Here is a 27937-nt window from a genome sequence, read left to right as displayed (position 1 = left end):
TCAATAAATTAATATATTTAATGGTGCTCAGAAACTTATTGGTAGTGAGTTCCTCAAAAATTTAAAAGCTTTATATTTTGGAAATTTCATGATTTTTAAACAAGTAGTTTAAGTAAAAGTTTAAAAAAAGAAGTAAAATGTGAAAATGTGTTAATTTTATTTACAATTGCTTTTATTTGCCATTGCACTTCAAAGTTGCATCATAAAAAATGGTTGTAAACAGCTCCAAAGCTTTCTCAGACAAGAATAGAGAGTTAAGGTAGGTAGCTGCCTTTTTTTAGTTTTTTTAAAGACCAGTACGCTTGTGAACATTTATACAGTTCTAAAAATTTTGGAACATAAACATACAGTATATGGCTGGTCTCGGTACTTTAAAGAAAACATACACGAAACATGGTTTCATTATGACCAGAATCGGTCTTGAGATATTTTTAACTTGATTTACAGTATTTGAGAGGTATGTCTTAACACCGATACTACAGTACGTAAATACTGCTCACGTATATGTTTCTAGGTTTACAGTGCCTTGCGAAAGTATTCGGCCCCCTTGAACTTTTCAACCTTTTGCCACATTTCAGGCTTCAAACATAAAGATATAATTTTTTTATTTTATGTGAAGAATCACCAACAAGTGGGACACAATTGTGAAGTGGAACGAAATCTATTGGATTTTTGAAACTTTTTTAATTAATAAAAAAATGAAAAGTAGGGCGTGCAAAATTATTCGGCCCCCTTGCGTTAATACTTTGTAGAGCCACCTTTTGCTGCGATTACAGCTGCAAGTCGCTTGGGGTATGTCTCTATCAGTTTTGCACATCGAGAGACTGAAATTCTTGCCCATTCTTCCTTGCAAAACAGCTCGAGCTCAGTGAGGTTGGATGGAGAGCGTTTGTGAACAGCAGTTTTCAGCTCTTTCCACAGATTCTCGTTTGGATTCAGGTCTGGACTTTGACTTGGCCATTCAAACACCTGGATACGTTTATTTGTGAATCATTCCTTTGTAGATTTTGCTGTATGTTTGGGATCATTGTCTTGTTGGAAGATAAATCTCCGTCCCAGTTTCAGGTCTTTTGCAGACTCCAACAGGTTTTCATCCAGAATGGTCCTGTATTTGGCTGCATCCATCTTCCCCTCAATTTTAACCATCTTCCCTGTCCCTGCTGAAGAAAAGCAGGCCCAAACCATGATGCTGCCACCACCATGTTTGACAGTGGGGATGGTGTGTTGAGGGTGATGAGCTGTGTTGCTTTTACGCCAAACATATCGTTTTGCATTGTGGCCAAAAAGTTCGATTTTGGTTTCATCTGACCAGAGCACCTTCTTCCACATGTTTGGGGTGTCTCCCAGGTGGCTTGTGGCAAACTTTAGACGAGACTTTTTATGGATATCTTTGAGAAATGGCTTTCTTCTTGCCACTCTTCCATAAAGGCCAGATTTGTGCAGTGTAAGACTGATTGTTGTCCTATGGACAGACTCTCCCACCTCAGCTGTAGTTCTCTGCAGTTCATCCAGAGTGATCATGGGCCTCTTGGCTGCATCTCTGATCAGTCTTCTCCTTGTCTGAGCTGAAAGTTTAGAGGGACGGCCAGGTCTTGGTAGATTTGCAGTGGTCTGATACTCCTTCCATTTCAAGATGATCGCTTGCACAGTGCTCCTTGGGATGTTTGAAGCTTGGGAAATCTTTTTGTATCCAAATCCGGCTTTAAACTTCTCCACAACAGTATTAAGGACCTGCCTGGTGTGTTCCTTGGTCTTCATGATGCTCTCTGCGCTTTCAACAGAACCTTGAGATTATCACAGAGCAGGTGCATTTATACAGAGACTTGATTACACACAGGTGGATTCTATTTATCACCATCAGTCATTTAGGACAACATTGGATCATTCAGAGATCCTCGCTGAACTTCTGGAGTGAGTTTGCTGCACTGAAAGTAAAGGGGCCGAATAATTTTGCACGCCCTACTTTTCATTTTTTTATTAGTTAAAAAAGTTTCAAAAATCCAATAGATTTCGTTCCACTTCACAATTGTGTCCCACTTGTTGGTGATTCTTCACATAAAATAAAAAATTTATATCTTTATGTTTGAAGCCTGAAATGTGGCAAAAGGTTGAAAAGTTCAAGGGGGCCGAATACTTTCGCAAGGCACTGTATATTATGCATTTCATACGGTCAAATTACTTTTGAGCAACTAATAAGAAGCGCGAAACGGTATGCGTTTTAGTTTCGTTTTGTGCTGGGACTCTGCTTTTAACAATGTCCCCGTGGATAGATTAGAGATATCAAGTACATACAAGTCATTTTTTAAATGTTGTAGTTCGTCTTGTAAAAATGTTACGAGTACATCATCTATCAACAATTACACAGGTTCTGTTTCCATATTGTGGATTTTGGTTACGTAATATTATTTTCTAGATTTCACGTTGTGAATATATGATTTGGGCAAACAGAGCCGCAAAGAAGTACATTATGGGTTGTTGGTTTGTTTTGCAGTTTTATCTAGAACAAGCGATGCTTAAACCTTTGTCTGATTCTTGTGAAACTATCCACATGACAGTTACAGTACCTAGGAGTTGACTTCAGTGATGTCACTGATGGGATGTTTCTAAAAATCCATCCTCTGTAAAACGTCTTCTCTAGTTGTCCTGCATATGTATTCGCTAATGAAGCTGTGTGTTCTGAGCCTGGATCTCTACATTTCTGTATGAACCAGCTTAGAGGGCTAAAGACAGCTTGTGTTTAAATTGAGTGTAAGGCAATTTATGCTTCTAAAGTCATGGTCAGCATTTATTATTGTACTGTGCTGTAAACTTGTTCTGTGCCTAGTCACATTATTTTATAGCGTTTTTATAGCGTTATTAAATCCGGTGGCACTGTGTGTTAGTTTCCTGACTCCCATGTCACATGGTCTGTGATTGAATCCCATGGAACTATGACTTTATTTTTTAACAAACATTTTTTTGAAAAAATGAAACGTTTCCCTTGGTCAGAGATTAAGGTCGCTGCCTTTCATCTAAAACCCTACTTGAATCCTTCTAAACTAAAAATCAGTGTTAGTGAGTTCTAAATAAAGAGGTATCCAGGTAACAGTGAAACGGGCAGACAGTCTGGGGAGATCGCCCGTTTTCCATGAAAATAGTTCCCTGGTTCCTCACCCCTTGGTGTTTCTCTCGCTCTCTCTCGGGTCATCTGATCATTAGCTCGAAAGATTTGAGTGCTTTGTGTATATTCTAATGGTAGTGGGGGCAGGGTGTGTGGGAACAAGTTTGGTTGAAATTGCATTGGAGATCTATGTTCTTCACACCTGAAACATTTTCTCTGAAAGCATACTAATTAAATGACCGCAGGCACTTTCCACCCCCTCTGCCAGCAGGAACATTCCTATTCTTAGCTCAGCAGTTCATTACAAACCGTGTTTTTTTATACAGCAATACAGCTTTGCGTTGTGAATCTGTTTTTCCGTGTTTACAAAGAAAGTGGAATACAGTGATACTACCTGCTATACGGATACATATGTTTAGATATTTAGACCCTTAAATTAATATCATTATTAATAATAATGATAATAATGATAATCGGCCAGTGAAAGCTCTGTTGTCCTTCAAATCAATGCCTGAAACATTTTTTTCATAATGTCGACATACACAGTCGTGTAACTGACAGTTTGAGGTAGCCTATCGTGTAAATTTCGCTTTGTTGCTGATAGGTTAAGTTTTCGAAACTCTGCCCCAAAGTCATGTGACTGATTTTTCGCCCTGTTTCGTTGGTTAAACGCAATGATCACAAGCACCACCATGGTAACTGGGATGTGTAGTTTTTAATTCCGTTTGAATTATAACTCTACGTACTGTCTTCATATTTGACCAGGGCTTTAAAGAGAAGGTGCACCAAAAAATTTTGGTGCCGTCGTCTCCGCTTTAAAGGTACCCCCGTGCTGGAAGAATTTGACCTCGGAACGTTTGCCCAGCGTAGTTATACTGGACAAGAGTTCGCTGGCATTATATAATTATACGAATTACACAAATATAATTATATCTTATTAATTTCTTGAGATACGCGATTCTTTTAATACAGTCTTTGCTGTGCTCTAGAGGATCCTTGTGATATTCGAGCTCTGGTTGAATGATAAGTGTCGCAGTTTAAATAAATTTTGAAGTTGGCAATTATGAAACGCTCTGTTAAAAGCAAGGGAGTTTTTATGTCCGTTGCAGTTCTTTTGAAACTGAACTTGTTTGAATTGACTGAGCTCCGTGCTGTTCCACACAATGTCTGTTTTTTTTGTGTTGTCCTACTGTACTTCCTACTTTGAAAATACCCGTGAAACCAGTTTAATTCGTCACAGCCAGCCCTCCCGCAGAGAGGGGGGTTGTACTCGTTAATGTCTTAGTACAAAGCAGAAACTTCTTGGAAAGATTACAGATTTTAATAATCTTTTTTCTGAACCAGGGAAAATCTGATCATGTTTCTCTATAACAATAATAAAAAACTTTATTTTACATATCACCTTTAAAAGTGGCATCTCAAAACAATACAGTAGATGTAAACCACAGATTACAAAGTAAATACCCAGACAAAAGCAAACGCATTTTTAATAAGATGCTTTTATTCATTCATAATCCGACGATCTCAGGAAGACTTATGGGGGTCTGGCTTTTTTTCTGGAAAACCACAACTCTGGTCTTGTCCAGATTGACTGTCAGCGCCCAGGTCTGACAGTGCTGCTCCAGCCTCTGTTCTGTGGGCGACAGCAGGACCAGTTCCTCTGCAAAGAGGAGGAACTCGATTTCTCTAATTAATGCAGATCAGTAAATCAAGGGACAAAACAGTTATTGCGCCCGGCTCCTCAATGGGCTTCGACGTGCTAATGCGTTGGTTTAACAGTCCGGGTGTGGCAATGTTTTTTATTATTGTTATAGAGAAACATGATCAGATTTTCCCCGGTTCAGAAAAAAAGATCTGAAGTACTGTACCCTATACTAGTTTGTCACTCTTCTCATCCCCTCTTTGCTAAATGGCTTTTGAATCGAATCACATGAAGACAGAGGTGAAACAGCCCTACACAGCCCTGTCACAGTACACAAATATAATTATATCTTATTAATTTCTTGAGATACCTGATTCTTTTAATACAGTCTTTGCTGTGCTCTAGAGGATCCTTGTGATATTTCGAGTTCTTGGTGAATGATAAGTGTCGCAGTTTAAATCATTTTCGTAGTTAGAAATTATGGAACGCTCTGTTAAAAGCAAGGGAGTTTTTATGTCCGTTGCAGTTTTTTTGCAACATGAATATAATTATATCGTTATTAATTTCTTGAGATACGTGATTCCATATTATATTCCCTTTTAATCAAATTCTAAAAGTATGCTTGTTGACTCCGGTATCACGTTAGTTAAAGACTTCGATGCTTAAAATGTTTAGGGAGAAATGGAATAGTGGTGTGTATGTTTTCTTTAAAGTACTGAGACCAGCCATATACTGTATGTTTAAGTTCCAAAATTAATATCGTTTATGGACTTCACACACGTTGCAGTATGCTCCTATTCTTTTTATGCTCAGGGACTAAGATTTCCCTTCAGAGGTAAAATTCCATATAAATATTAAATACTACAATGGCACAGTAAAGACGTTTACTGTAAATCTTTCTACGACAGACCAATGGACCACAAGTGCCCCTGCCGGTCAACCAATCACGTACCGCGGTACCCCGCGTCATCTTGCGTCACGATGCGTGACGCCGTAGCCAATTACCTCCGGTACATGTCTGTACCGCGCACTTTGAATGGCTGCATCTGTATATACAATTTTGTAAGGCTAACTGGTAGAACTGGTTTTAACTCCATCCATTGACAGCTATCAAAATTTCTTTAATTACACGATTCCAGATTACATGTTAATATTCCCTATTAAGTGGAATTTTAAAAGTACTACAACTTTTTTTACAACAATAATGACAGCAAGTGTTAATTAAAAAAGTTTAAAACACTATAGCTTTTTAAAAATTATATAAACTTAATATAGTCAGAAGGACTACATCAAAACTTACAAACAATAACCAGAGTAAGTGTTTATAATGTTTATGCAGAAGGTAGAATACTGTACTTTACATTTTTAGCAACCAATATCATTTATATACATATATTTATATTCTTAAAGTAATATCGTTTATGACTTTCAGAGACATTAGGCTTCTGTTATTTTTATTGTCAGGTACCACAATTTCCGATCATCTTTGGCCAGTGAATCATATAATGTACCACACTGGGTTACAGGCGTCGTACACAGTTACTTACAAATGACATGCATTCTGAGTTGCTGCATCTGTATAGAATTAATATGTTCCTGAGCTCTCTCCATTGTATGTTTATTTTGAACACAATTAGTGTTGCATTAATAATGATTCTTAGCTCAGACAATGCTGACAATGTGAAAGTTAGTAATATTTTACTCTATACTCAGGACTTGATCAACATGTACAACTAACATACTGTATTTATGATTTATTTTCAAAGTCAGTATGCCAAGATCAAAAGTCTAAATCTAAAGTTTAAAATCAGTAAGTCCTGTTATTTGTTTCAACCTAGAGAACAACATTGGAGTGTGTACCTGTCTTTGTTAGGAACTTATCTACATTACTTTGTAGAATGTCAGCCACCTCATGAATAGGGGGTCTGCTGGGACCATATGCATCCTTTGTAAAAGGTTGCAGATTCTACCTTGTGGGATTCTGTTCTATGCTTCTCTTAGAGCCTCAGCAAACATGTACCTGTTCATTGTTCCTGAGACCTAGATGCAAATCTCATCCCAGATCATTCCAAAAAAGCCAAAGGGAGCTTATGTCTTTCTTTGATAGGAGACTATCTACTCTGTAGATTGTCATCTGGTAAGTAGACCACCAGTCTACCAAGCATTTACTGTAGTGGTCAATCCTTATTTGTAAATTAATCAAAATTATGCCCAAAAAACATTTAATCATTATTATTATTATTCCACTTTGAAATAAAACATAAATGAATAAAGTGAATAATTAATTTTGGATACAAATGTTTTTTTTAAATAAAAACAACTAAACTAACAAAATGGGCCCGAAGGTTTGTTTGTTCATTTGTTTATTTAGGTAGCTTAAAGTTAGAGAAATAAGGGCTAATCTACATTAGACACATTTTCAGCATGTTTTTCAACTACTGCCATGCCAGTTACATCCCTTTGTAATCAACGCTTCATTGTAACCTGGCAGTTCGTGCAAGGCATTAACAGTGTAGCAGAAAATGACAAGAAACCTATTTTTATGCATCCACACGAATTAAAATGTTTTGTTTGAAATGTAAGTAAGCTAACAAAATGGATCTGAAGGTTTGTTTGTTTATTTTTTATTTAGGTAACCTGGAGAAGGCTCCACGGCCAAAATGTTGTGTTTTCTTTCTTCTCTTTGAGCATGGAATAAACATATCACTTGCTCCTTTGCAAAATAAAATTAGTGTTTGATAACACATAAAGGGACACTTACTGTACTTATGCAACATGTTGGGTTGTAGCTCTCCTGGATCCGGACTAGTAACACAGGTATGTTGTTTTCCTTTTTTCACGTGCAGCATTGTGCAAATTCTGGAACCCATCAGACTGCATGGAAAAGGTTAATACAGTACTTGGCAATAATTTTATTAAAGGACTTAAAAGTTATGGGATGGGATCAACAAGGGTTGAACAGGTATATGTGTATATAGAGATGAAATTTATCCACAAGTCACTGAAACAAAGTATATGTTAAACCCATATGTTTAAGCCAGACAAATAAAAAACATATAATATAATTGAATGCATTGTGTCTGTCAAGTGTTTATGCAATAAATTGCCAAACAGGCTTTTTGTACATTAACAATATATATTTCTGTTCTCCATACGGTTATATTTTACTTTGTGGAGGTAGTCACTGCATTATTGCTTGACTAGCCTCTCAGTTAATTGGTAATCCATGAGATGTTTAAGTCATAAAGCCTTGATCTCCCCTTTATTCAGATTTAAATTGTCTCTACAGACATAACTTGAAAAAGTGATATTTTACCCTAAATCAGTCTTACTGCATGATGAATAATGGCAGTTACAGACAAAGCCTTTATTAGGTTTACACTTATGGTTATTATCATAAGTATCATGAATAAAATCCAATAATTTAGAAGCAATAAGAATCATAGCTTCAGTAAAAGACAGATATAAATTATAATTTCAAATGCTTCACTCTAAATGAAAAACTAGAAGTGTACAGAGGCAGTTAATTTATATTTCTGCATTATTCTTCCACTGTAGGTATTACATATACAAAACCTTACAATAGTTATAAATGTGGCAGCTTTTTCTCTACTCAAATTAACTAAGCATTGTCCAGATTGTTTTCTATATATCTTCTTACAGTCAGTGAACACAGAACAGATGACAAGAAAAAAAGTAGAGTAAATTATGCAAAGATGCTCTTTTTCCTTAATAAAGTGATTTGATGACTAATCCAGGTAGTTTTGATCAGTATAATTTTTATGATTTTGCAAGGAATTGTTCTTAATATGACCCATTTTAAATCTGATTACTAGTAGGAACTCATGCCTTATGAAATGAAAAATGTAAGACAGCTTAATTATTTGCCATTGTGTGAATATATGAGCACCCTTAGGCAAATAGTCTTTCAAAATTTCATTTTTTTCCCTTGAAGCTGAAAGATGAAAGAGTTAGAATAGAAAAAAAATAAAATATTGTTACAAATGGGGGGTTACAAAAATTGCTAAATATCTGAAATTGACCAAGCGGCTTAGTCAATAATTAAAATAATCATAACCCCCAACCTGTAATGATTGCTCCAGGAATATACACGGGCGGTTGGTATCAATAGAGGCATGTGAATTCTTTTAATTCCTTGGTTCTTTGAATTCACATAGTTCTTCTTATAATTCTTTTTTGGTACAGTTTAAGTGAAAGTAGTAATAATTCAGGCACACTTGGTTAAACAAATATTTATTAACATTTAAAGGTTTATTCCACGCTGAAAAGAGAAGAAAAGAAAGACAATGTTTCGGCTGTGGAGCCTTATTTGGGTGTTTTCTGTCAGTAGATTACTTCATTAATCAATGCAACAATCAAGCTCACAAAACCCCTTCCACACCTAGGAAACACAGGTCTAACTTCAACAACCGAAGAAGGCACCACAGCCGAAACATTGTGTTTCTTTTTTTCTCTTTTCAGCATGGAATAAACCTTCGATTGTTCCCTTCCAGCCCACACATGCTGACATAACTGCTTACAATACCTGATTTATTAACAATGACGGGGAACACACTATACTACACATAACATAAACATACAGCTCACAAGTTACAGTACTTTATGTATATTACAGTATGTACAGACAAGGTGTTTCAGAGACTTACATCTTGACCACTCAGAAAACCCCAGATTGCTAATGTTGCCTACAGTACAAAGGCCAAAACAAGAGACAAACTGCCTTCTAAACTAAATGAAATACAATCTACAATTAAAACTCTTTCTCTCCACAAACCCAGGTACCAAGAGTATACATCCCTATTCGAAAAATGCACCCACCAAGCAAAAAATGTTTTATTTGGAATGTGTTGTACTGTAAGTTGCATTGCTTACTCCTTACATTGCCCCCCTTAGTGAAGAAGAAAGTATTTTGAATTTAATTGACATGAATCTATAATCTCACCATGAGATCAAGTCTTTCTCTGTCTCCAAAACAGTGAAGGTCTATCAAAAAATCTGAAGAAACAACTTTTGTCTATTCTCTGAATAGGGAACTGACTTTCAAACAGGTAAACCCAATCCCCTGATAACCTTGTAAGAATTCAGCATTCTGAAGGGTCTCTACACTTCCCTTTGGTGGCCCAAACCCATTTAGTTCAAGTATGGCTTCTCTATTACAGGTACATAATAATAATTTGTTCCCTTCTTTGGTTTTCTTTCATTTGCATCTTATACATGTTAACTTATCCTTCTTTTTTGGTATGATCTGAAAAATAAAACTTTGTCCATTTTGATTTCCTGAATGAAGTACTGTAATAATTTAATACATCAAACACTTTCATTTAATTGTTTACAAACTTTTCATTATTATAGATACATTTTACTTTGTTGTTTACTGTTTTGTTATAACAGTGTAATTAACTTTCTATTTCTTTTATGCTCTATTGAAATATTATTTTTTATCTTTCAGCATTTCTAATACACTTTATTCACCCATGCATTTGAATCATTTTTTTAAACTGAGACTTTCTTTTTTAATCCTTTTAATAAAGCACTTTCTTTCCCCTTATATTTTATATATAGGTGCAAGAAATCACAGTGCAATTCAGTGGATTGAAATGATTTTTAATTTGTTACAAAAAAAGGCTTTTTTACAGAGAAGAAGCCCACTAAGTGTATTCCTCCCAAGCCAAGCATTTTGAGGAAAGTTTTACGGTCAAAGTAAAGCTCCAGTCACTTACTATTATTTCCACAAATGGGTGTTTAGAAGTGATTGTTGCATATCTATTAGAACTTACATAAGGATTTTTCCACACATGGCACAATGGTATTTTTGTCAAGGCCATCTCCACCTTTCAGTAATTCATGAGATGTCACATTTACTCTAACTGATGTCTGTCCCCCTGCAAAAGTTAGTTTAGAATAAATCCAGATCAGGTATGGTTCTATATCCTTTCATCTACTTACTCTTGGGAAAAATCAGTTTTCTGCTTCAAACAGAATACCTTTAGAAAGTATTTCCATCCATTCCCCTCAGATTCCTTATCTGTCCTATTCCATTTTACATCCATTAAGTCATGTCCTCTTTCTCCATTTTCTATTTTCTCTATTGTCAATTTAACAAATTGATCAAAAGGTGATGTCACACCCCAAAATGGAAGACATAATATACTGTATCAAGGGGTGGTGGGGCAACTTCACGGAGGTATGCATTTCACACAGATGAAAATGTGAAAAAAGACTAAGTGAGATAAGTCATACTGTACTATGAGTTATGCTTTTCCTGTCCATCATGTTTCCAGTATTTGTTTTTTATTACACTATAAATATTACACACCTTTTATTAATTAAAGCAGATATACAGTTAAAATAAATAATATGTACACTACTGTATATTTGTATTTATTCTACATATCACAGTGTGTTAAATATTAAAATACTGGGGGTGGGGATGGATGTCTTGCATTGGAATACCAATATCATCTGGGCAACTTCTTCAGCAGAAAAATTAAATAAGTTTGCAATATCTTAATAATCACAAGAGTTGCCATTAAAACAGAATTATCATGTTTTCAAAATTATATGAAGTATACAGAATGATTAGTCTTCTTCAGAGTTTTTTTTAATTTAAGAAAGGTTGAATCCAATACTCACACTTGATGCATATAGTGAGTCTAACCTATATTTAATTTTTTGTACTCTGCTTTATACAGTCATATGCAGACATTTATCATAAATACCTGCTGAACTGTAATTATCACAGTAAGAAAGGGTGATTGTGCAAAAAGCAAAAAGATAAGCTTTCTAAGAATGCAATTACTGTAGTTCATTGATATAACCGAATCTAGAAAAAAAGATCACAAAATAGAGGTCTATTTGTGGTCAATCAGCAGTTTAAAAGAAAAGAAAACCGCTGCAGCATCAATAAAGAGACATCCAGTCCACACACAAAGAACCACTAACTTGGGTGGAGCGGTGGCTCTGTGGCTAAGGATCTGCCCCTGTGACTGGAAGGTTGCCGGTTCAAATCCTGTGGCTGGCAGAGAAATCCTACTCCGTTGGGCCCCTGAGCAAGGCCCTTAACCCTAACTGCTCCAGACCCTGTGCTCTGACCCCAAGCTTCTCTCCCTGTCTCTGTGTCTGTGTCTCCATGGAGAAAAGCTGGGGTATGTGAAAAGATGCATTCCTAATGCAAGAAATTGTATAGGGCTAATAAAAAAACATTATTAATTTTAATGGTTTGTTTTACAAAACTGAATATAAACATAACATAGAGATTCTGTTTTCCTGATGTTCTAATTTGGTGCCAGAGAAAAAAACCCTTGGAACCCTAAGTAAAACAGCTTGTAGCAGCACAATACCTGTAAATTACAAAGATTCAGAGGTTTCATTCTGACAAAACCTTATATAAACCAATAATTTAAAACAGAACAATTTATATTAATAATAATTGCTTACACTTTTTGCTTGTTGAACGTTTGTCTCAGCAATATCTGTTTCAGTATTTGAAATTAATAATAATAAAAATAAAAATTGCTTACACGTATATAGCACTTTTCTGGACACTCCACTCAAAGCACTTTACAGGTAATGGGGACTCCCCTCCACCACGACCAATGTGCAGCATCCACCTGGATGATGTGACGGCAGCCATAGTGTGCCAGAACACTCACCACACATCAGCTACTAGTAGGGAAGAGAGTAGAGTAATGAAGCCAATTCATAGAGGGGGGTTATTAGGAGGCCATAATTAGTAAGGGCCAATGGGAAATTTGGCCAGGATGCCGGGGTTACGCCCCTACACTTTTCGAGAAACGCCCTGGGATTTTTAATGACCACAGCGAGTCAGGACCTCGGTTTTACGTCTCTTCCAAAGGACAGCACCTGTTTACAGTATAGTGTCCCCGTCACTATACTGTGTCAAAAGGACCCACATGGGCCGCAGGGTGAGTGCCCCCTGCTGGCCCCACTAACACCTCTTCCAGCAGCAACCTTAGTTTTTCCCGGGAGGTCTCCTATCAAGGTACTGACCAGGCTCACACCTGCTTAGCGTAAATGGGTTGCCAGTTGTGAGTTGCAGGGTGATATGGCTGCTGGCATATGGCTGCTGGCATTTACAACAAAATACGTTACAACATGTTCTCAAATCTCAATACAGCATCTTATTTTAATAACAGTCCTACTGCTTGATTAGTGAGGTGTCTTTTCCTTGTTTAATTTTGTTATTTATGCACATTTCCAAACCTATTACTAAAACAATCTACAGTTTCTAAGTTTAATTTTTTTATGCCTTTTCTACAAAAATAACTTCATGCAGGTGGATAACCCTGAAATGCATTGACCTATTGTCACAAACACACACACACACATACTGTACACACAGTACAATTCACATGGGACTCCTTTTTGATTTTTTTATATTGATTTGATATTTAACATACTGAGATATATGAAATTAATAACATTGTCAATATAGTGGTGGGGTGGGAGTTTTCACTACTCATACCTTCTCCCATAAGCGCCCTGGCATTCCCACGCGTACTAAATTCCACTCACATTCAGGAACTAATTATCCAACCACGTCTCTCTCTCTTCAATATTCAAACACTCTTCACCGACTTACTATTGAGAAGTATTGAGAAGTCTTCCAAGGCTTTCTCTTGTGTGTGCTACTATTCTTGACCTGACTCCTTTGACTACCCAACCTGGTTCTCCTTACTTTGACTTCGCTCTTGTCTAATGACTTGGATTTGGAATATTGGATTTACTTTTGCTCGTACTACCTTCCTCATGGCTTCGCACAACTCACCCCTTTCAGAAATCCTGACAGGAATGTCGTCGACTCATGGCGATCCTATGGATAGTTCCACTGTCACTATCCAGAGAGTTTTCATGGAAAGATATGGAACTAGATTGCCAGGCCTTTCTTCAGCGCAGATAGTGCTAGTGTTGTTGCCATTGTCACGGAAACATGATCCTCCGCCACCAACTGCTGCCCAGTATGGGTTATTAGAGAACCTTGTGCCTGACATGGGACACAAACCCACTACCCTGAAATTATGCTCTACCAACAGAGCTAGTCAGGGCTACTGTATGTCAATATAATATACAAATTAAATGTTATTATTGGATGAAGATTACCCCCATGGGGCAGGGCATAGGGAAGGGATTTGAGTCCAGGTGTTTCACGTGGCATGAATTCTTCCACTGAACAGCCAATGCATCACACTAACAGGGCTACAGTATGAAACGGTAACTCATTCTTTGAGTCATTCACTACTGACCTCTTTATTAATGCATTTGGTTTTAAATGTGATATATTATTACAATAATTTTTACAATAAAAACTTAAAAATGTTTACTAATAACTATTTATACACATACACATACATACAGTTCTGTATACTGTATTTAATGACAAACAAATTATGTTAATACTGCTATATACTGTAGTATGTCTAGCCTAGGAAAGCACTAATGGGTTAATACTTTACTGTATTAACCCACACACAAGATGTTAGAATTCACTTAACTACCTGGCTGTTTTACAAAGCAGTGCATTTTATTTTTTTTAAAATAAGAATGTGTTGGGCATTACCTTGTGGTGTAATGTGGCATGTTCTTTGTGGTATGGAGCATTACACTTCGAGTATTCTGTATGGTTGCATCTGTACTTGGAAATCTTGGAAAAGGCAATTGTGCATGAAGGTTGTATATACTTATATATATTATATAGAAAAAAGAATGACCAATGCTTATATTTATTATTTTTCATGGACTTCGTAGTATGTTTTGCCTGAGTTTTCATTCAAGAACATGCCAGCCTGAGAACCTGCTTCTGTTTTCTGTTCTTCTATTCTAGCGATTTTTATATCTGTAATTATAGAATTAAAATACTATAAACAATAAATTGCAGTGTTTTCCTGAGTATTTTTTTTTAAAAAGGAAGGCAACTTATTTTTAAACTTACTACATTGTAGATTGGTAATCATTACATAACAGTTTGACTTTGTGTGATAGAGACATGTTGACTTTTTAACACAAGGCAAGAAAAACCTTACTTCTAAAGTCATTTAACCTTATGTTTTATTTATATTAGTTGAGCAGAGTGAGGCTTTGGGGATTAGTGGGCCATGAAAGGAATTACAATAAACCAAATAACACAGTCTTCTTTCACACTAGGTTTACCAAATCTTATTTATCATTCTGCTCTGAAATACCATTACAATTGTATCATTCATGATCTGATACATTCTGGCTGTTTCAATGAAATAATGTTTCACAATACCGTTTCCTCATAAATTATCCAAAAAAGTAAAGTTCTACATAGATACAAACATAATGTTAATTCCACTATTGAAAAAAATATTATTTGTGATACAATATCATTATGGGATTTTAATTAATTATCCATATATTTTACCAAAACATTCTGAAATTTCAAATACTTGAAACATTTAAGAGGTTTTATTCCTCTTTGGAGATAACATTCATGAAATTATTCGTAATCCTATTAATGAAAATGTATGTCTTTTGTGATAACATATTTCTGGTATATTTATAACAACAGTATAACACAGAAAGTCAACAAATAACAAGAATACAGAAAATCAACCTAATTTCTTCCCTCACAATCTCCATCTCCTTTCCAGACAGTAAACCATGGAATTGGTGCTGCAGGAATGGATATGGATGAACTGGTAAATCTCAGGATGGTATCTGTAATAAACAATGCATCAATAATGATAAGCCAGAATATGACTACAGTTTCTCAGACAAAGATCTATATATGCAACCTCCCTTAATATCAGATTACATGTTGCTCTTCTGTAGGACCTGGTATCAGACAGGCAAAGCTTGCAAACTCAAGATAGCAGCTCCCAGGTAGACATAATCACAAACACTTAAGTCCAGATACCAGTCATAACACCTTTAACCAGTACCAATTACACAAAAATGTACAAAAAGAAGTGGATATCATCAATATCCTGATTCTCAGAACACTGCTGGTGAGAGCTGAGTTAAATACAGTATTCTTATCAATGCCACATAAATTATATTCAGAGGTCTGATAACAGACCTGTGCTACTCAGTTAAATAAATCTATGAATGTGAAATATAAGTGAACACTTGGGCATAAAACTAAAAAAAATACTCTGCACACAAAAATTTATGTCAGTGGGACAGTATGACACAACAACATTAAAGGGGCAGCAGGATGTTTGCGAAGTTGCATTTTATTGGTAATAGAAGAGGAAGCAGCAACATTTTATAACCATATATTTTAGCAAAGCATCAAACATCCTGCTGTTTAAGATGAGAGTCGTGTATCATGGCAATGTCTTTTTATTGTCTGTGCAGACAACCTAGACAACTTACATGCCTATTAGAGCAGTTTAAACTCTCTTAATTATTCTCTTCTAAGGAGATCAATCTAAAATTAGTCTTTAGCATCCACAGTACCTTTAAAGGTCAGGAAAAAATGCAAAATAATGCAAATCTAACGTAAACAAGATTGTATAAAAATAATGTGAGAACGGAGGTTCTACAAGTACAATATCTGAATTCTAAAGAGAAACTAAGATGAACTTTTATTAAGTGTTAAAAAAACACATCAACACGTGTTTCCTCCAAACTTCCCTCTCATAGGTTGCCACTAAAAACAGATCAATGCCCAATTTATTGTTTTAGAATAAACAAATGTGTACTCTCTCCATCTCACCTCACATCCCCAGCACTGAAGGCAATGAACAATACAGAGTGAACACACAGTGATGTCAGTCACCAGCACTCTGACGCCCTCCATAACACACAGAAAGAACAAACCATAGCATAGTAAAATTTGAGTAGACAATCAAAATCAATCGGTCAGCCCCACTACCATCAACAGAACATGTACATATACTTATATGCAATATGAAGCTACAGGAAAAGGGAGTTACATAATAGGACTTATCAGAAGAAGAGCGCTCTTTTGCAGCATCCACTCCATCCATAGAGAAAGGACGATAGAGAAGGACCCTCCTAACAAAAACCTTTGGAGCAAATGTGAGTTTGCATATGAGACCTTTAACACTATGAGGTAAATTGCAAAAATTGTACAATCTTTCTGAGTGTAACAAAATGCTTTGTGTTTAGCTGCCATTGGCTGAGAACAGTCTGCAAAGAAATAAAAGTAATGACCATCATCTTCTAATGGTTGTCATTTCTAGTGTAGTGTGCTCTCTGAAGGCACCAGTTCTGTAGGGTTTGGGCATTTACTGGGACAATTCTTAATTGTATCAGTAAATCACAAAATTGATTCTTTTGATGGCTTTAGAATCCAACCATACGATATAACTCAAACAACGCACACACACAGGTACTAATACACGAGGATACATTTATTAATACATAGAAAATGCATATAAACCTAACAGATCTTATCGAGAGGGTTATCAGAATACAAAAGGTATATATTCATTCAGTTACAAAGAGTTACATATATCAAGAGGACATACGTTCAGTATATCATTCATTTAGACAGTTTCGTAAATGAACTTGGTTATAACTTCTACATTAGATACTCAAAACAAGTATATAACTCTTAGGAATTAAATTGATATCAACTGGTTGTGATAACAATTGAATTCTCAAACTGTAATGCATTGAAGTTGAATACTCATCCAATCTCTGGGGATTCAGATCTCCTGCGGGCTCTCTGGCTCCGTGCCAGGCTGTGCTGTGCAGCTTGCGACGGTGCGCTGCTGATGTTCACTGACCGGCTAGTTAGTGTTGGCTTTAACTAGCAAAGTTTGTGCACAGGAGAAAAGATGACTGTGGGTCCCAGCAAGTCAGGAAGAGGACCGGTTCGTTCCTGGTGAAGCGCTAGTTCTGAATAGTGATTCAGCTGTCCACAGTTCTGACCTGTTCACGAGGTGTGCTGCTAATGCAACCTCGGGTGGATCCTCTGGTTACTCTCTGGCAACCTCCGCTCTCGACTCTTAGAACAGAGGAAAGTTCTGGCACTCGGACACCCTGGCCATTCCGTGGTTGTCCGGGCTGAGTCTCAGGATGGTCAGGAGGCGCGCTGCGTGAATGTCCTGCCCTTGGGAGCCTTCTGCTCCTGGGTCGTCCTGCCCTGGAATTCTCCTTTGAGATTCTCCCTTTCAGAAAAGTCCACAATAGTCCACAGGCCCTTTGTGTTGCCTGTTTTTACCTGGAGGAACTTCAGCTCGTTCATTGGCTGAAAGTTCCACGGGCATCAGAATTCCACGTGGGTTACTCGGCCCTACCAGTCCCTGATTGGTTGATCAAGGTGAGATATGAGTCACTTACTTCTGACACCTAGGAATGCAGTCCAGATGTCCATCTGGCACTCCATAGACAGATAGGCGCCAATGGATGACCATTGATCATGATAGCCAGGCTTAGCTAAGTGCATCCCCATTTGGGAGCTGTCCCTTATCAAAAGAAAACATCTTTAAATCAGCGTGCATGAATAGTTTCTCTGTGGCTGGACCACAGAGATGAAGAGAGAGATGGGGCCTCATTTGGGAAAGCACAGCAACACTTAATTCTGTCTTATTAACAAGCATTGCCGCTACAGTAGTTACTTGTACAGTTGTAGAAGGTGTTAAAAGGGTTCATCTAGATTTTGTTTTCAAGCAAATTTTGTTTTTAAATTTATATATAAATTCTGCTTTTGTCATCCTGTTAAGCGCTTTGAGAAGCCACCTTTAAAGGCGCTATATAAAATAAAGTTTATTATTATTATTATTATTATTATTATTATTATTATTATTATTATACTAAGTGGCCATATAATTATTGTTTTGTAGTTAAATAATTCTATGAGTAAGTTTAATGAGTAAAAGCAGAGAGGTAGTGTTGACGGTGAATGTACAAGTAATTAAAAACATACAAGTGTCAGGTTATCAGTGATACACTATTAGATACATTTCCAGTGAGATGAAGAAATATTACAAATACATTTGTGTAAAAGTACAAGAATATAGAACAACGAAAGAAAATCCTCACCTCCTCCAATATCTGTATATAACTGATCTGTGATACATCTGTACCCTATCTTGATGTGATATGGACAGATATATCAATTATCCCTGTTTTCACTAAAAACAGCAAGGTAAGAAAACTTTTAAAATATCCTATAATACTAACTCAATAATATTGACTATGTCCTTTTAATAGCTGGAGTGAGAAGCATGTTTTTTGCTGTAGTTCTGATGACTCATAGTTGTCAGTCCCCGGGAATTACTAGCATGCTTCTCTAGTGGGAGTACAATGAGTCTCTCTGTATCTGTTCAACTTACAGTGGGTAATTTTATTTCTAAGATATTGGCCTTTGCTGGAGGAACAAAGGAGTGATTCTTGGCAAAATGAACACATAAGAGAGAAAAAAGAGAGTGTACACAGAGAGCAGAAAAAAATGCAGCTTCTGACCATCCGTTGTCTTTGGCTTTCTGAAAAGCTGTTTAGGATTTATTTTTTATTATTTATTTTTTCATCCTTGCCTGAGGCTGGCTTCAAGGCATTTCATTACAGTTTCTGCAAAGTTACTGCAGTCAATACCTCCACCCTCCATACTGTTTTATTTTTTTTAAACGCTGGTGCTGAAAACACATGTATCAATTCAAGAACATAATTCTTTCAATAGGCTTTGATCTGCTTAAAATATTGTACTTTCAGCTCTGAATCTATGAGAGATTTTCCAATTATTTATAATGCTTAGTAAAAATAAAAAGGTTATTATATTAAGGCACAGAATCGGAATCTACAATCTGTATATGACTTTTACTTGTGCTGTTCAGAAAAAAAAGGTATGAAATAGGATGAGATGGCATTTTTGCTAAATATAAGATAAAATCACAATACTACAAAATATCCAAAATCATTAAAAAATATATATTTTTAAAATAATAAGCTAAAACTATTAGTTGTACTGTCATATTTTCCAAATAATTAGTTAAAACATAGCTTTTATTGTGTTACAGCATAAAAAACATGTCCTGTTATAATTAGACTAGTTGAATGGCCATTTTAAAAATTGCACATCCTTATTCTAGCATGCCTATGCGACAAATACGTTCCATGTATTTTTACTTGGTGTAATCAGTTAAACTTGTCAGCTTCCCCGCTCTACTTTCTTATCTGTATCTTATGATAAATTGCACTATAAATCCATGTCACAAGGCATTTAGTAAACTGAGATAAACATTAAATCCTGTTTTTGGTTTGCTTTATATTACACTGCTAAAACAGTACCGCTAAAAGACTTCAGAAACACAGTGAAAGCACTTTAAGGTTTGAAGTTAAGGTTATTAGTTCACCACAGTTAATACATCCCACAAAAATAAACATGTATTTATATGAGATATTTACAGTACACATGCTGGATTAACATAACAATTTTTGAAGGTTATAATAAAATTAATGACCTTGGCATGGCAATTAGCACTGTTGCCACACAGATCTTTGGTGCTGGACTCAGATTTTTTGTTGATTGTATGTTCTGACCACAACCATTACGGTAAGGTCTCAACATTCTACCTGGCTTAATTGATATCTCTTAATTGTACCTGATTTATGGGTGTTAGAGAGCAGAAATTGGAAATTATTTACAATGTAAAACATTTACTTATATGCAATTATACTGTTGACAACAGGATTGGTTTTAAAGTGTCAATCCATTTTCTAACCAGTTCAGAGTTTCAGGGGAACTGGAGTCTATCCCAGCAAGCAACAGGAGTAAGACACGGTACACCCTTGATACGGTAGAGTCCATTGCAGGGCAGACACGCAGACACAGACATGCACACGTTCACACCAGGACCAGTTTTCCCAGATGCCAATTAACACCCACAGGTACCAGTATGTTTTTGGACTGTGGGAGGAAAACCATGTGAATTCAGGGAGACACACAGTCTTCATGCAGATAGCATCCCAGGTGCAGAATTGAATCCAGGGTCCCAGCACTGCAAGACAGCAATGCTACCCACAGTACTGCTCTTTTAAAGTTGTTATAAAAGTCCATTTATAGCTGTTTTGACCTGGAAATAAAAGGGAAGAGAAGAGATTAGATGAAAATATTTTTAAATATTGACACTTACATGAAATAATATAAATTCAACAAAATTAAAATACTAGCTGCCTGAAAGGTTAAAGTGGAAAATTTTTTATAAACTTATTTGCTGATTTGCATCTTAGCCACATACAGTACGGTGTTCAATTTGATGTGTAGCAGTAATGCTTTTGACCAGACTGAAATTACTTGCACTTTGCAATGTATTCTTCCAATTTATCTGTGTCTCTTTATTAGGATAAGTACTGTATATACCAATGTGTTATATGCCTATAGCCTAGCTCTTGAAATGCTACCAACTGTCCTGATTTTCCAGGGACAGATGCATTTTTAGGTGACTTGGCCCTGTGCCCCCACAAAATTAATAAAAAAAACTTTTGTCCCACTTTTTAGCTGCTGCCTTGTTTTTGTCCCATTTTTCATGAACATCTGAGCTTACTCACAGGCTTTCTGGTAATAATGCTCCAATACACTGAATCTAACATGCAGATGATTTCAGTGTAGGCTTTACAAAGAGCCCAATGTCTAAAGCAAGTGTCATCACCACATTGAAGTAGCCTCCTTCTGATGGTGACCTTCGCTCAAACTACCTTAGAGCACCCTAGGTCTATACAAGGTTAAACACACAGTAGGTTCCTCTATTCATACTGTCCCTCTTCCCCTTGTAAAGCCTTAAGTATTGAATAAATCAGTATGATAGATTAGTGTCCTATTTCTCATATCTGTAAGCCATCATCAGTAACACACTGTGGACCCTAAGTGAAGATGACTGTTTCAGGTTTGCCTTGCAGTTTTCATCTATTTGCCATAGGAAACAGACAAAATCTTATTACCATTGAAAGAAATTACAGATATGGATACAGCATATTCACAAACAGAAACCAAAACTGTCATCATTCAAATAAGAAGGCTGTGCAATTTAAAAAAAAATAAAAGGAAATGATCATTGATACAGATCCTTTCCTTTCAATTTAAAGTTGCCCAGACTTCCAAACATAGGTACAGTATATACAGTATGTATGACTTTACATATACAGTATATGTGTTATAAGAAAGGTAAACATGGAAATATAATTAAAAATGGTAGTCATATTGGATGACTGGATTTTTTGTTTGCATACAGAAATTAAAAAAATAAAATATGTGCCATAATGCCATCATATCATGATTTTCAAATCTGTGTAATCCTGTTTAAAAAGTGATACTTTTAAAATGTGTGGACTGATCTGGCAGTGATTCATTTTAAGCCTCCTGTTATCATAATGGAGATTTAAAGCTAATTGAAGTTCAGTGATTGCTCATGGTTCATGCTGAGCAGAACTGTTATTAAGTTTTTACAGCAGATCAGGGTGCAACTCCTGCTATATAGGGGCCAGTGTGCTGCACCCAGAGCAGCTACTAGAATATATTTGTCTGAAATGATTGGTTTGTATAAACTTTGTAAAACACTATTGACCTGTCATAGGTAATATTGATTGTAGATTTTTCTTGGTAAGGTAGATTTTGCTCACCTTTGTTATTGTTTTTTCTTAGTTCACTATGTTTAATGCTATGTACCACTTGGATCTATTAATTTTGAACCTATAGCCAGACTCTCATTTTCTTTACTTTAAAAGTGCATGATTGAATGCAGAAACTGCAATGGTCAAGAGATAACCTTTCAGGATGTCTAGGTAATAGAAAAGAACAAGAAAACCGTTATCAGTTGACAAGATTTTCAAGTCAGGAAGTCAATTTCATATTCATTATAAAACAAATATGGTTTCATATCTGAATTTATTTTTTCTTTGCAACAGCTTCATCATTATAAAAAGAAATTAGAAATATAATCAATCTGGAAACAAAGCTGTCAGACAAAATACTTCACAGTTCACTTCTTGATTTTCGAGAGTGGGAAAGCCACATTAAGATACTTCCAAATAATATAACTGTTTAGTATTAACAATAATATGAATATTACACTACTGAAAGTGATTTATATTCATTTGGGCTGTCTGAGAATTACAAGAGTAACTTTTCAGAAATGTGTACTCTATGAGTCAGTAATTAGTATCCATAAAGGTATAACTGAATGAGGATCTAATGGAATTTCTGTGGTAATCTAATTCAATCTTGGAGAAGAGCCATGGATTTGGTGATAATTCTATGATAATGGATGATGCTAGAGTCAACAATTCCAAGTTTAAAAATGATTGTGCTGTATGATAAGGTAAACCTTAAGATGCTCTGGCTCTGCAGTCACTATATGACTCTAACACTAGAATATGTGCTCTCATGCTAGTAGCTGTGTAAGTGTTGATGATATACACAAAAAGATAAGATTGCAGGAGCTGTTCTTGCTGCTGATTGTAAGCAATCTGATTTGTGGAATTCATAACACTTGTATTTATGAACAGGAGTAATAACTCTTTAGCTCTTAGAGCTGCCTGTGTGCTGATAATGTTTATACAGATACTTAACTGATTTATTTTAGGAATGGCTGGGTATTACAGTAAAGGTGACTTTTTTAGCAAACCTGATAGAGGTGACTCTTGGCAATTTTCTCAGGTAATGTTCTCGTCTCCTAGGCTTCAATGTTAAATGAATCTGTATCTTTGCAACTATAGGCAATTAACTGTTGACTTTAGAATAGCTGAGTATATTGTGCTCTGTTACTAGGTAACAAAGCAGTATGTTCATGCACTTTCAGAGAGCAATTGCAATGATATTGTATGGTGATTTCTGCACTTCTTTTCTAAAACTCAATAGACAAGCTGGCTGTGCATTTCAGACATTGTAATATGGATTTATGTGTTATGTATTGCTAAAGATGGACTTTCTAATAAGATTTAGATTCTGAAGGCTGTAATTATTTCTAAAGATCAGTGTCTTTTCCTCTTTCTGTGACATGAAACAATGCTTTGAAAAAAGGTGTAAAACTGAATGGAAAATTAGAGGACATTACAACTGAAGATGGCAACTCACATCAAATAAACAAGATTCCATTAATATTTTTTCAAATCTTTTCTATTTACAAGGGCAGCCACGTAACCCCAATGTGTAAAAAATACCCATGTTATAAACATATGTATATTGTCTATGTTTTTTAATCTAATTGATAAAAACTGTACACAATGCAGTATCAGTAGTTTAGTTCTAATACTGTTTTTCTGCTACACATGCTTCAAAGTACAATTTGTTGTTAACCTGGTAACAGCACTTTCTATAGAAATTATTTCTATTATCATAGATATATTTCAAAAACATTATCATGATTTTTTTCTCAATGATATAACTCCTGTTTGAATACCATTTTGTTATATTACACATTATTCAATTTATTTCATATGGCCTGTGAATTGACTAGCTGAGTCAATTGTATGGTTTTCATAAATTATTTGTAGGACACAAGCACCATCTTATTGTTTTTAATGTATTAATACAATTGTTTACCATTTGTCATTGTTAGAAATGCTTTAAACATCTCCATCAGGATTGTGGGGTATGGCTTGTGATGAGGTGCTTGTTTCCAAATTAAGTGATTCTGATTGTTGTGCCCAGGTTGGTCTGTGTTGAAGTACTGTATAGCTGTATAGATGGTTTTTCCAGATTGGCTTTGGTGGATTTAATATGTCCTTGTGAAATGGCAGGAAAGGAGTGTTTTGGACTTTTGGAGCATTTTGTTGGTTACTGCAAGTTGTTTGATGGTGTTTGCTAGGAGGGGCAATCAGGGGAGACGGGTTTCAGTGATGATGCACATGGTGGATTTCAGATGGATATATTCTCTGTGACTATATGATTATCTTGACCAGACAGGGGTACATTATTCTCCTGCTGAGAATGACAGTAAGGTCTGGAGGGAGGTCGTGGCAGCCCGCCATGTTCCAACATGTTTGGAAATAACATTGTTCCTTGATTTGACCTTGGCTGCTGTTGTGTTTAATTGCTCCCAGGAAGATCAGCATCCTGTCTAGGGTCAGTCCAAGATATGTTGGAATAGGATGATACTGCAATTTCTGATCATCATCTGTTGTGTAGCAGTATTTGAATAATTTTGGTTGACAAGAAGGGAAGGGCCCATGACAACTTCAACAGAAGACTGGAGTGGCAGACTGTGTCATAGATTGCTGTGAGTCAAGGAACACAGCGCATGGCTTCAGGTTCTTCTGAAAGACATTTTCAATGGTAAGTGATAGTACTTGTTCTGTTGTGCTGTGTTCCTTGTAGAAACCAGTATGGTCCACACTGAGTTCTTTAAAAATTACTGTGCATGGCTTCAGGTTCTTCTGAAAGACATTTTCAATGGTAAGCGATAGTACTTGTTCTGTTGTGCTGTGTTCCTTGTAGAAACCAGTATGGTCCACACTGAGTTCCTTAAAAATTACTGTTATGCACTGGAGAATGAAATGCTCAATGATGGGATGCAAAAGCCATTGTGCATACAGACATTAGCAAATTTCAATAATTATTTCTAAAGTCGCTAGAAAATCCCCAATATCCTCTTCCATAGTAAGGAAAGGTACAATATATGTGGCTCTGTCACATGACTTGTTAGCTAGTATGCGGCAAATTCAGTCTCAGAACCTATCAAACTCAGTCCCTATCAAACAAATTTTTGCGTGTTCTCTCTCTGCTCCTTTCTTGTGCCTGAGGTTAATCAATCTTCTGGTGCAAATACAGCAGTTTATACACAGGTTTTATGAAACCTTCCTCCAGTCATTCTTCTCCCTCCCTCCTTTCTCCTTCCAAGAACCTTCTTGTTAATGTCATCAGCTCCTATGACAGACATGGTAATGCAAGATGAAACTTAAGACTAATGACGGCTTTAAAGACTCCACTAGTCGACTTCTGCACCAGCTATGATGGGCCAGTTCAAGCAGTCACAAAAAGGCCTCATAGTATTATTTATTCTCCCATTCACCACAATAATTCAGATGCATTTAAGAGTATGATCAGATAAGCTTAGTTTTACTTTTTCTGGATATTCACAACACAGAAGCAGCTGGAAAGAAACATTGTAAAGTCTAACCAACTTACAGTTCAGAGTTCAGCATGTTGAAGCAATCCAGCAATAGTTTCCTATGTTTTATTATATATTATTGTATATAACAATCACATTATATACAGCAATATACAGAACATGTTTCACACATAACATATGAAGTATTTACCTGTGATCTTTAAACCTTGGACCCTAGTAATGTTCTAGAATTTTTACATTTGCATTTCATTTTACTTAGCTAAAGTGTTCACATTAATTCTGGACACCAGATCGGTGGCAGTTCCCAAATCGGTCACTGGGTGTCAATAATACTCTCAAAACGTTAATCTTTAATTAACATAAAATATTCAGCATACATTTTTAAGGTTCAGTGATGGTGATCCATAACATGCATAATTAAAATGGTTCTGTGTATAATGAATTGTGATCTGAAGGAAGTGAACCAATTAAGCCTAAAAAGTCTGATTCTAATTAATCATTCCAAAGGTTTCAAGTGAAAATTCAAACACTAAAGTGTCTATTTAGTTTCATACAAATAAATCTTAGTTCATGTACTGTACCAGTACTGATAAAAATTACTTTCATAATGTGAATTTTTAAAATGATGTTCAATTGCTGCCAGCCATTAAAATGAAACAAGTATTAAATATATCAACATCAAGTGCTACATATTTAAAATAGAACTTATATTAAAATATGACATTTAAAAAATAAAAATTAGAATGAAAATAAAATGTATTTGCTAATTACAGTATGTTATAAAGGACAAAGGAAATATCTGAAAGTTTACACCATTTACATTTTCCTGGGTTTTTATGAAAGCTACATTTCAAAATTCTGAAGCACAGAAAAATTGAATCACACTGAAGCTTGTCAATATGAAAATTAGGTAAAGGCATGGTAATGACCAAATGACTGTTTGACCTGTGTAGCATATTAATTCAAGTAACCCAGAAGCAGGGTTTTGGTTCTAAGATATTTAGTATTAAAACATAACTGTATGTAGTGAATCACTCACATATATACAATTTACAATCCAAACCTAACTCTAGATGGCACACTTGATTTATGGTTTTACTATTAAAATAAACATTTTAACATTTCTGTTGAATCCGACAGATGTATTTCCCTATAGCATATGTTTAATAAAATAAAACTGTAATTAATTCTAAATATGAATATAATAAAATATATAGGATTACTAATAATTATGTCACTAAAAGCAGTAGTACTTTTACCTTAAATGAAGGACATTAACCCTCAGAAAGGCTCATGTTTACAGTATGTCAACTGAAAAAAGAATGTTAAATATAAAATAACAGATATATTAACCTGATACAGATTCAGATAACAGTTTTTTTCATGCAGTGTGCTATATACCAAATATCAATTTGTGTGTCTGTATGCCTTTATATTTTTCTTGTTTTTTTTTTATTTAAACTGATGTTATCTTTCAGATAAGTAGTTCTAAGATTGTACAAACAGTCTGGGCTGTCAGAATAAGTAATTCAACTGTAAAATTATGATTTTATTTAGTAACTATAAACATGTATTGTACATAGAAATAGGAACAATGTGTGGTTTTGTGTTTTCTATGCCATTCTTGAAGAAGTGTTTTACACAGCAATATTTCTTGTAATTTAAGTTTACTTTAAACGCCTGAGCTAATATGAAATACCTGTATTTATTTTACATTCGATATAATTGTACTTTATAAATGACTTGTTACCCTACAACATCTTCACAATTCAGTGTAAAGTGTTTTTAGATGATTACCATGGAAACAAAATGTATTTAATAATGAATATTTCATTGTTTAAAATTAGTATCTCTAACTTGTTAATAGATTAATCATTGAAATGTGCTATGTGTCATATGCTTAGTGGCACTTATTGGCTCAGCTAATTAAGGAACAATTCCAGTCAAATGAAACTATTTGAATATTATTATGATTTATCCGTGGGATTACAACAAATCAATCCAAATCCACATATGCTTCACAATTACGGAAGACTGTCATAAACATAGAAATACTCCTGCTTCCATTTCAGAATATTAGGGATACCCTGGCAATAATACCCTGGTCTCTGTATCATTCCTGTACCACCCCTTTGACTTCATGAGCATCAGTAA

The sequence above is a fragment of the Lepisosteus oculatus genome, chromosome 15 (genome assembly GCF_040954835.1).
Source record: "Lepisosteus oculatus isolate fLepOcu1 chromosome 15, fLepOcu1.hap2, whole genome shotgun sequence".
Taxonomy (NCBI): domain Eukaryota; kingdom Metazoa; phylum Chordata; class Actinopteri; order Semionotiformes; family Lepisosteidae; genus Lepisosteus; species Lepisosteus oculatus.
The sequence above is the reverse complement of the archived record's forward strand: the minus strand, read 5'-3'. Positions refer to the sequence as shown.